At 43.8% G+C, this 7,597-nt stretch overlaps 1 protein-coding gene across 1 annotated transcript in view; it reads left to right on the plus strand.

Moving 5' to 3' along the window:
* The first annotated feature begins 511 nt into the window (after positions 1 to 511).
* Positions 512 to 7,597, plus strand: part of sema6ba (sema domain, transmembrane domain (TM), and cytoplasmic domain, (semaphorin) 6Ba) — a 200,409-nt gene continuing 193,323 nt past the window's right edge. The window contains exon 1 of the mRNA XM_072668471.1: positions 512 to 951. The gene's annotated coding sequence lies outside the window, so the exon portion shown is untranslated. The remainder of the gene's footprint in view (positions 952 to 7,597) is intronic.

The following is a 7,597-nucleotide window of genomic DNA, read 5'->3' on the forward strand; positions in this document are numbered from 1 at the left end:
AGCCACAAGAGCATTAGTGAGATCAGAATGTTGGATGATCACAAGCCCACCTCATCCCCAACTCACCACCTCATCCCAAAAGTACCATCATTCCAGAGAACACAGCTCCACTGCTCCACAGCTCAATGCACGGGGAGCCTTATACCCCTCTAGCCCACGCCTGGCATTAGGCATAGTGCCAATAGGTTCATGTTGATCTGCTGCAGAGAGTCCTATTCTATTATCAGTGCTTCTCTACAGAGAATGTATTCATTAGAAGGGTTGTCCACAAACATTTGGACATAGTATATATATATATATTTATATATATATATATATATATAGAGAGAGAGAGAGAGAGAGAGACCATTATGGTTCAGTCTCTCTCTCTCTCTCTCTCTCTCTCTCTCTCTCTCTCTCTCTCTCTCTTTATTTCTGTGTGTGTGTGTGTGTGTGTGTGTGTGTGTGTGTGTGTCTGTGTGTGTGTGAGCGCACTCTCCGCCAGAACGGCAGATCCGCTCATGTGGCGGAGGAGACCAGACCGAGCCCGCTCTGCTTCCACAGACACACACACACACAGTCTCTCTCTCTCTCTCTCTCTCTCTCTCTCACACACACACACACACACATGCACACAGTGCGAAGCCTCTAACGGCTTTCTGCTTGCGCGAGCGAGGCTCGAGAAGTCCGCTCTCTGTTTGGACCCGCACCGTTACGCAGCCACACCTACCATCATCTCCCCCTCTCTCTATCGCACACACACACACACACACACATACACACACGCACGCACTCGCAGGGTGTGTGTGGAGGGGCTTTTGGCCGCCGCAGTGCCCCCCGGTGAAGGAGTGAAGGAGCTGAGGCAGAAATGCCCGACCGGCGGACGCACTGACCGGAACCCCTGAGTTTGGCTTTGACCAGCAGCGCGCTGACTGACCACCCCCCTTTCCCCGGAGCCCACCGAGAGAGCAGGTGAGCGGCTTGGCTTGGCGTGGCGGGAGGGTCCGGTGGACGTGTGCGTATTTCTCTTTGGGGCTCGACGACCCCCGCTTGGCTTGTCCGCTTTGCGGGTTTGCCGGTGCCGTCCTGCAGCGGGACGGAGGGACCGAGGGACGGACGGACGGCTGCAGTGGGGATCGCGCGCTATTGTGTTTTTCTCTGACGGACGTGATAGCCGAGGCTCCGGTGCGGTAGCCTTATGTAAAAAAAAACATACATCACATCCCAGTATCCGCACAGGACGTTAAGCCTCTGAAGACTGGGGTACCCTTCATTTAGCCACCGCAGAGACGGGCAGGTGAAGGTAGGGGCCTCAGTGATGGTCAGACAAAGGTTTTGCTGGTAGATGACCATGCCTTTTTCATCTGTGACTGCGTTTTCTTTGGGGCTACCATCCCTGATTCAGCTCTGATAGGCGGCTAAAGCCTGATGGTTCAGTCAGTAGACAAAGGCTTTCTTTCAGTCTGATGTAAATGCAGTTTTCTCCTGTGGCTGTGTTCAGGGGTACCATTCTGAGTCAATGGTTGGTGTCGGAACGTCAATGCAACATAGATTTGAACCTGCAGTAGCCGATTCAGCCCTTGAGTTGCCCCAGAATGACATGCATGCCAATGTGATGGGCCAAACAGTTGCAGAAGCATGGCTTTCATTTCTGACCGTCATTGGTTATTCTAAGAGGTTCAGGACTGATTTCAGCCATTGAACAAGACAGGTGAATGAATGAGTAATGGTCCAAGTGGTTACTTCAATATTTAACTGCCATTTAGATCACTTACTGTTGTAGGGGTACCATTTTTAGTCAATGGTCAAGATTGTTTGTGTGATGTGGAACAGTCTAGGTCTACAGACATAGAGCATCAGTGAAAGACTGAGCCATAGTCAGTAGTTTGCTTTCAGCTCTAAATACCATGTACAATCAGGACACTTTTGAAGGTACCATTTTCAGTCATTGGTTTTTAAATGAGACTCTGTAACATTCATGCAGTCCCGGCTTCAGCCTTGGACCAGGGCCTATAGAAAGATGATAAGCACATGCAATGGCACATGTGGTGGTGATGATGAATGCTACTTACATCAGTGACGTTTTACAGGTACCATTGAGTCATTGGTTGTTGTTAGATTGGTTGGTTTTAATCTACAGTAATGTATTCATGCAGTAGCACTGGATCTAGAACACAGGTGACTGTCCAAGCCAGAGTCAGAGGTTTCCATCAGCCGTAAATACCATTTACAACTCAGAGCTTGTTATTTGGATGTTCCTATAGATGCAGTCCTGCATTCAACATTTGACCAGGACCTACAGACGGATAATAAGCACATGTGATGGCCCAAGCTGTAGTCAAAGGTTTGCTTTCAGCTGTAAATGCCATTTACCCCCATGACTGTTTTATGGGTACCATTTGAGTCATTGGTTATTGTAAGACTCTTGTTTGTATTGAATTTAATCTTTAGTAATTGATTCATCATATGGGCCATTATACAGGGTATGCAGCATAGAGTATGTGATGAACCGAGACATGAGCAAAGGTATTCTGCTGCAAATGGTGTTTACAGTGGACTGTTTTATAGGTACCATTAAGTCATTGGTTATTGCAAGAGGCTTGTTTGTATTGATTTTAATCTTCACTAATGGATTCATCATATACAGGTACAGATCACATGCGACTGTCCAAGCCATAGTCAAAGGTTTCCTTTCGGAGTACCACAGGGTTCTATTGTAGGGCCGATAAAATTGTTAATTGACAGTAATGTAGTTGTGCGGGTTACAGGGTCTTAACCTGTAAAGGACATTATTCTAAAGTAACCCGAGAATGGCATGCAGTTAAAGGTTGTGGCCTATGTAATGGTGTATTTTCAGATTAATTTATTGACCCTTTTGAGGGGGTACCATTTTGAGTTAATGGTTATTGTAAGAAGGTTGGTTGTTCGTATTGATTGTAACCTACTGTAATGAATTAATTACAGGGTCCAAACTACAGTCAAATGTTTGCTTTTAGCTGTAAATTCCATTTTCTACTAGGACACCTGTTTCAGAGACCATTTGTGTCAATGGTTATTGCAAGAATGCTAAGTCCAAACTGCAGTAACTGATTTAATTTGTGCCCTGAAATCATGGGGCTCATGGGTTGTGGTTTCTTTTCGGATGTTGCCCTTTCTTAGGGGGTACCATTTCGAGTCATTGGTTTAAGAGGCTCGCTCATATTGACTTTAACTTGTGATTGATACCATTCACACACATGTGTTGCTGTTTTTTTTGTTAAGAGGGTTTGGGATTCAGCCTTTTACAAGGACTGACGAGTAGGTGAAAATAGGGATCTATGTGATAGTCTTCTATTAGACAAAGTTTTTTCTTGTGCATAGGTGCCATTTTCATCTATGAGCATGTTCTTGGGATACCACTTAAGTAATTAGTTTAAGAGGTTTGTTTGCATTGATTTGAAACTGCAGTAATTGATTGGGCCTTTGTCCAGGAATAACAGGCATGTGAAGACAGGGGCTCATATGCTGGTCCAGGCGTTAGATGCTGGTGCTTGTTTTCATGTAGAAATGCTATGTTCAGTTGTGACTGTTTTTGGGGTACCATTTTGAGTCAGTGGATATTTTAAGAGGCTCATTTTATCCTGCAGTGCTCTATTCAGTATCTGCAGGACTGGCAAGCAGGGGAAGATAGGAACCCATTTAATGGTCTGAACATCAAGTAGAAGATTGTTGGCAGATGTCAATGCAATGGCAAAGCATCCATGACAAAGATCCTGTCGTTTTTTTTTTCAGTCTGTTACTAATTAATTTAAGAGGCTTGTTCATACTGATTAAACCTGCGGTACTGGATTCAGCCTTTGACAAGGTAATAAGGGAATCCATCATTTCTGTACAAAAAAAGGGGTAAGGCTAAGTAGTGCACACAGATTCGTGTCTAATAGTTAAACGTCCTCCGTGTGCAGGCTGCTCTGCGGCAGCCTGTTCTTTCAGTTTGTCTAAACGTACCTCAGCTGTCTCAGCCTTAGCTAAGGTGTCGTGTCAGCTCAAGCAAACCTACAACGGCACGTTTTTACCCTGACGCCCTGCCTTCAGTCTTCTATTCAGCAGCGCTGCCTCCCTTTGTTCTCTCTCTTTCTCTCTCTCTCCCTGGCCCATAGGATTCGTGGCCATGAAGCTGGAAGTCAGTGGGGTTCAAAAAGGCCAAAGTGTTTCAATACAGAGCTGAGAGAAAGAGAGTGAAAGGGTAAAAATGAGAGAAGAGAAAAAACAGTGGCGATGTGGAGGAAACGTGGAGAGAGGGCCTTTTTTATCCCAATAGAAAAGCAGCGAGCCAGTCTAAAGCAGGGAAGAAGAGACGCCTCTTCTCTTTTCAGCACTGTCCATCAGTTTCGAGCAGTGAAGTGGAGCTAGACGGCCACGGGCTACGCTCGGAACCTGCCCGGATCCCCCTCTAAAAAGTCAGACTCTTCACGTTCAGCCTTGGAATCCGTGGCTGGCTTTCTGGATGGCTGGGCGAATTAGCACTCTTTTGGGGCCAAAAACATTGTGATAACAGTTGACTATGATGTTGACTGTTGGTACTGTTAATAGTCCTGCTGTATTAACGCTCTGTGCGCATTCATAGCACCTTTTGCTAGGTTGCACAAGATCTGCAGAACATTTGCAGAGCTCTAAGTCTTAAAAAATGTAACTGTGTACTGGAATACAAGTGTTGCTATTGGTTAGCTATCTTTATAGCAAGAATGGCTAATAATGGTCAAAAATGGCCAAAAATGGTCTGTTCTGCTACTGCCGAGCTTTTCTATTGGTTTTTATTTTTTTAATTACTTATAGTTCTAATGGGGGTCAGTGAGTTAGAGTTGCAGCAAGAAATTGTCTGCTGGGAGATCTTTCAAGACTCTAAAGTCATAGAAGTCATTGCCAAAATGCATTTATATATAATAATATATAATAATAATATATATTGGATATAATAATAATATAACGCAGGGTTAACACATACTAGCTACCTGTTCAATGTCATTAATTATCATTCTAATTTGAAACTGGTTATTTAGATTGGGTAGGTAGGTAGGGGGTAGTTGGGCTGGGCAATATGGCCTCAAATCAGTGTCACGATAAATTGAACATTTTAACTCGATTGCAAATAATAATGGATTATATAAAATGCTTGCGTTGCCCAGTTGGCTTCATGTTACTTTTATGTTGCAGACTGGACTTGGTGGAGTCATGTGACTACACAGTTGGTAGTGTGTTTCTAAGGGGACAGTACAAAGGAGGTGCACAGCGTCTTGTAATAAATACAACAGTTTCTAATACTAGCTTAATATAATCTGCATGCATAAATCACACTCGTCTCAAACCACGCCAAGGAGGCAAATAATGTTGGGATCTACTTGAACAAGTCTGCTTGAAACTAGCTCAAAGAGGTCCTTGCTGAAGTTGCTGAAGCTGAAATCCAGCTTCCTTTGCTGGTAGCTGATATTGGATAGTCTAAGCTGGCCTTTGATGGTGGTTGAAAGTAGGTTATCCAGACCAGAACATAGCCTATGCTGCTTAGCTCGCTGTTTAACCAGTTCATGCTTGGGTGTCTAGCTTGGTGATGCTGGTTATCTGGTCAGCCAGCTTGATTCTGATGGTCATGCAAGTCAACTAGCTGGTCAGTCATGCTGGTTGTCAAGCTTGGTTCTGCTTGTAGACCAACTAAATCATCAACATTACCCTATGATGGCAGAGAGCTAAGCTGGTCAACCTTGGAGCTTGAGCTGGCCAGGCTGATATTTTCAGCAAGGGTTCGACGTGAGTGTGTGACGACTTCGGCATGCCGTTTGCCCTATGCTGATGGATAGCTATAGCTGTGTTAGCCAGTCCATGTGTAAAAGACACGGAACGGATACCCTCAGATGTCCTACAGTAAAATAGAGGCCAATGAGGAGTGTGCATTTTTGGGTATAATGCTGAATATTGTATTTCTACACTCAGTACTGGTATTAAAATGAACCTGCAGTATCATGACAACCTTTTTTAACCTTGTTTTAATGCAGTTACCATAGCATGGCTGCTACTTTAACAAATGTGCTGACTACATGTTCCCCATTGTAGTCCCATGTACTACCATAGTAGTTTGGCAGGAATCTCTCTCCAGATTGAAAATTCCTTTATGGCCTAAACATGCATAAGCCAACTGTCCAACACTTCTGATTTAATGGTCTTTTCTAAAGAGAGTCGCAAGCCTAGTGGTTTTCGCTTATCATAACTGACGGGAGCTGACCTAATTTTAAGTGCCCTGAGTTAGAATGGGTGAATTCCATGTTTGTTAATGAACCACAACGGACATATTGCCTCTTCTAATCCTAAAAGCTGAATCCTTGAAGGTTAATCCACAAAATTCACCGTCATTTTGAAGGAACTCACTCCATCACCTTGTAGCAGGTGAAGCCCTTTGAGTGGATCCATTCCTACCTACAGTAAGCATTCTGTCTGGAATGCAGTTCCTTTTATTCTGAATTATGCAAAGGAATGAGCACCCTTTACTAATGCATCAAAGAGGACAATGGTGCCCCAGCCCTAAAGGCTGAACCCTTGAAGGTTATTTCTCAAAAGTCAGCTTGTGAACTTGTGAAGTTATCAATTCATCACGTTGGAGCAGGGCAGCTGTTTCAACCAAGCCCCTCCTAACCACAACAAGCGAGCCGCTTGGTGTGCAGTTTATCGGATTCTGAAGATCACGCTTACACAGGCTATGTGATGGTTAATCGGATGATATTCCTCAACCATTGGCTTTATGATCTTTTACGAAATTGAGATGAAAGCCCGGTGCTTGGTTTTCACATATCATGCTGATTCAGATGTGCCGAGGAGGCTTCTGCATTTAAAGTGCTGTCAGATAGAATGGGTGAAGGCAGTGTTTATTAAAGCATCCGAGAAAACTTTTTTTTTTTTTATTACTTCAGCTAGCCCTAAAAACTGATTTATTAATCTGCAAAAAAAAAATCGATTTCACTGTGAACGGACTAATTTCATCATCAGTGGAAAGTTGAATATTTGAATGGAGCCACTTCTAAGTTCAGTGATTGAGCCATTTGGAATATGGTTAATTTATTATGAATACTGTATTGAAATTAGCAATGTTTGTTATTGGATGAAGAAGATCAAATCACTTCGGCTCGCCCTGAACGAGGAATTTCTACACTATATGGACAAAAGTATCGGGACACCTGCTCAATCATAAAAGATTTTGGAGCATTGCTGTGAAGATATGATTGCATTCAGTGACAAGAGTCAGTAGTGAGAACACTCTCCACCCCTCTAGCCCACACGTGGCATTGGGCATGGTGTTAATAGGTTCCTGTTTATCTGCTCCAGAGAGTCCTATTTTATTGCCGATACTTCTCTGCAGGAACTAGACAAGCTGTGTGTGTTAAACTAGCTGAATGTGTTCATTATATGTCCACACAGCTTGTCTAGTCCCTGTATTACCAATAGAATAGGACTCTCCAGAGCTGACAAACTGGAACCTATTGGCACCATGCCTGATGCCAGGTGTGGGTTAGAGGGGTAAAAGGTCTCCCAGCATTGAGCTGTAGAGCAGTGGAACTTTGTTCTGTGCAATGATGGCGCTCCACGCAATATGATTAGA

The sequence above is a fragment of the Salminus brasiliensis genome, chromosome 23 (assembly GCF_030463535.1).
Source record: "Salminus brasiliensis chromosome 23, fSalBra1.hap2, whole genome shotgun sequence".
NCBI lineage: Eukaryota > Metazoa > Chordata > Actinopteri > Characiformes > Bryconidae > Salminus > Salminus brasiliensis.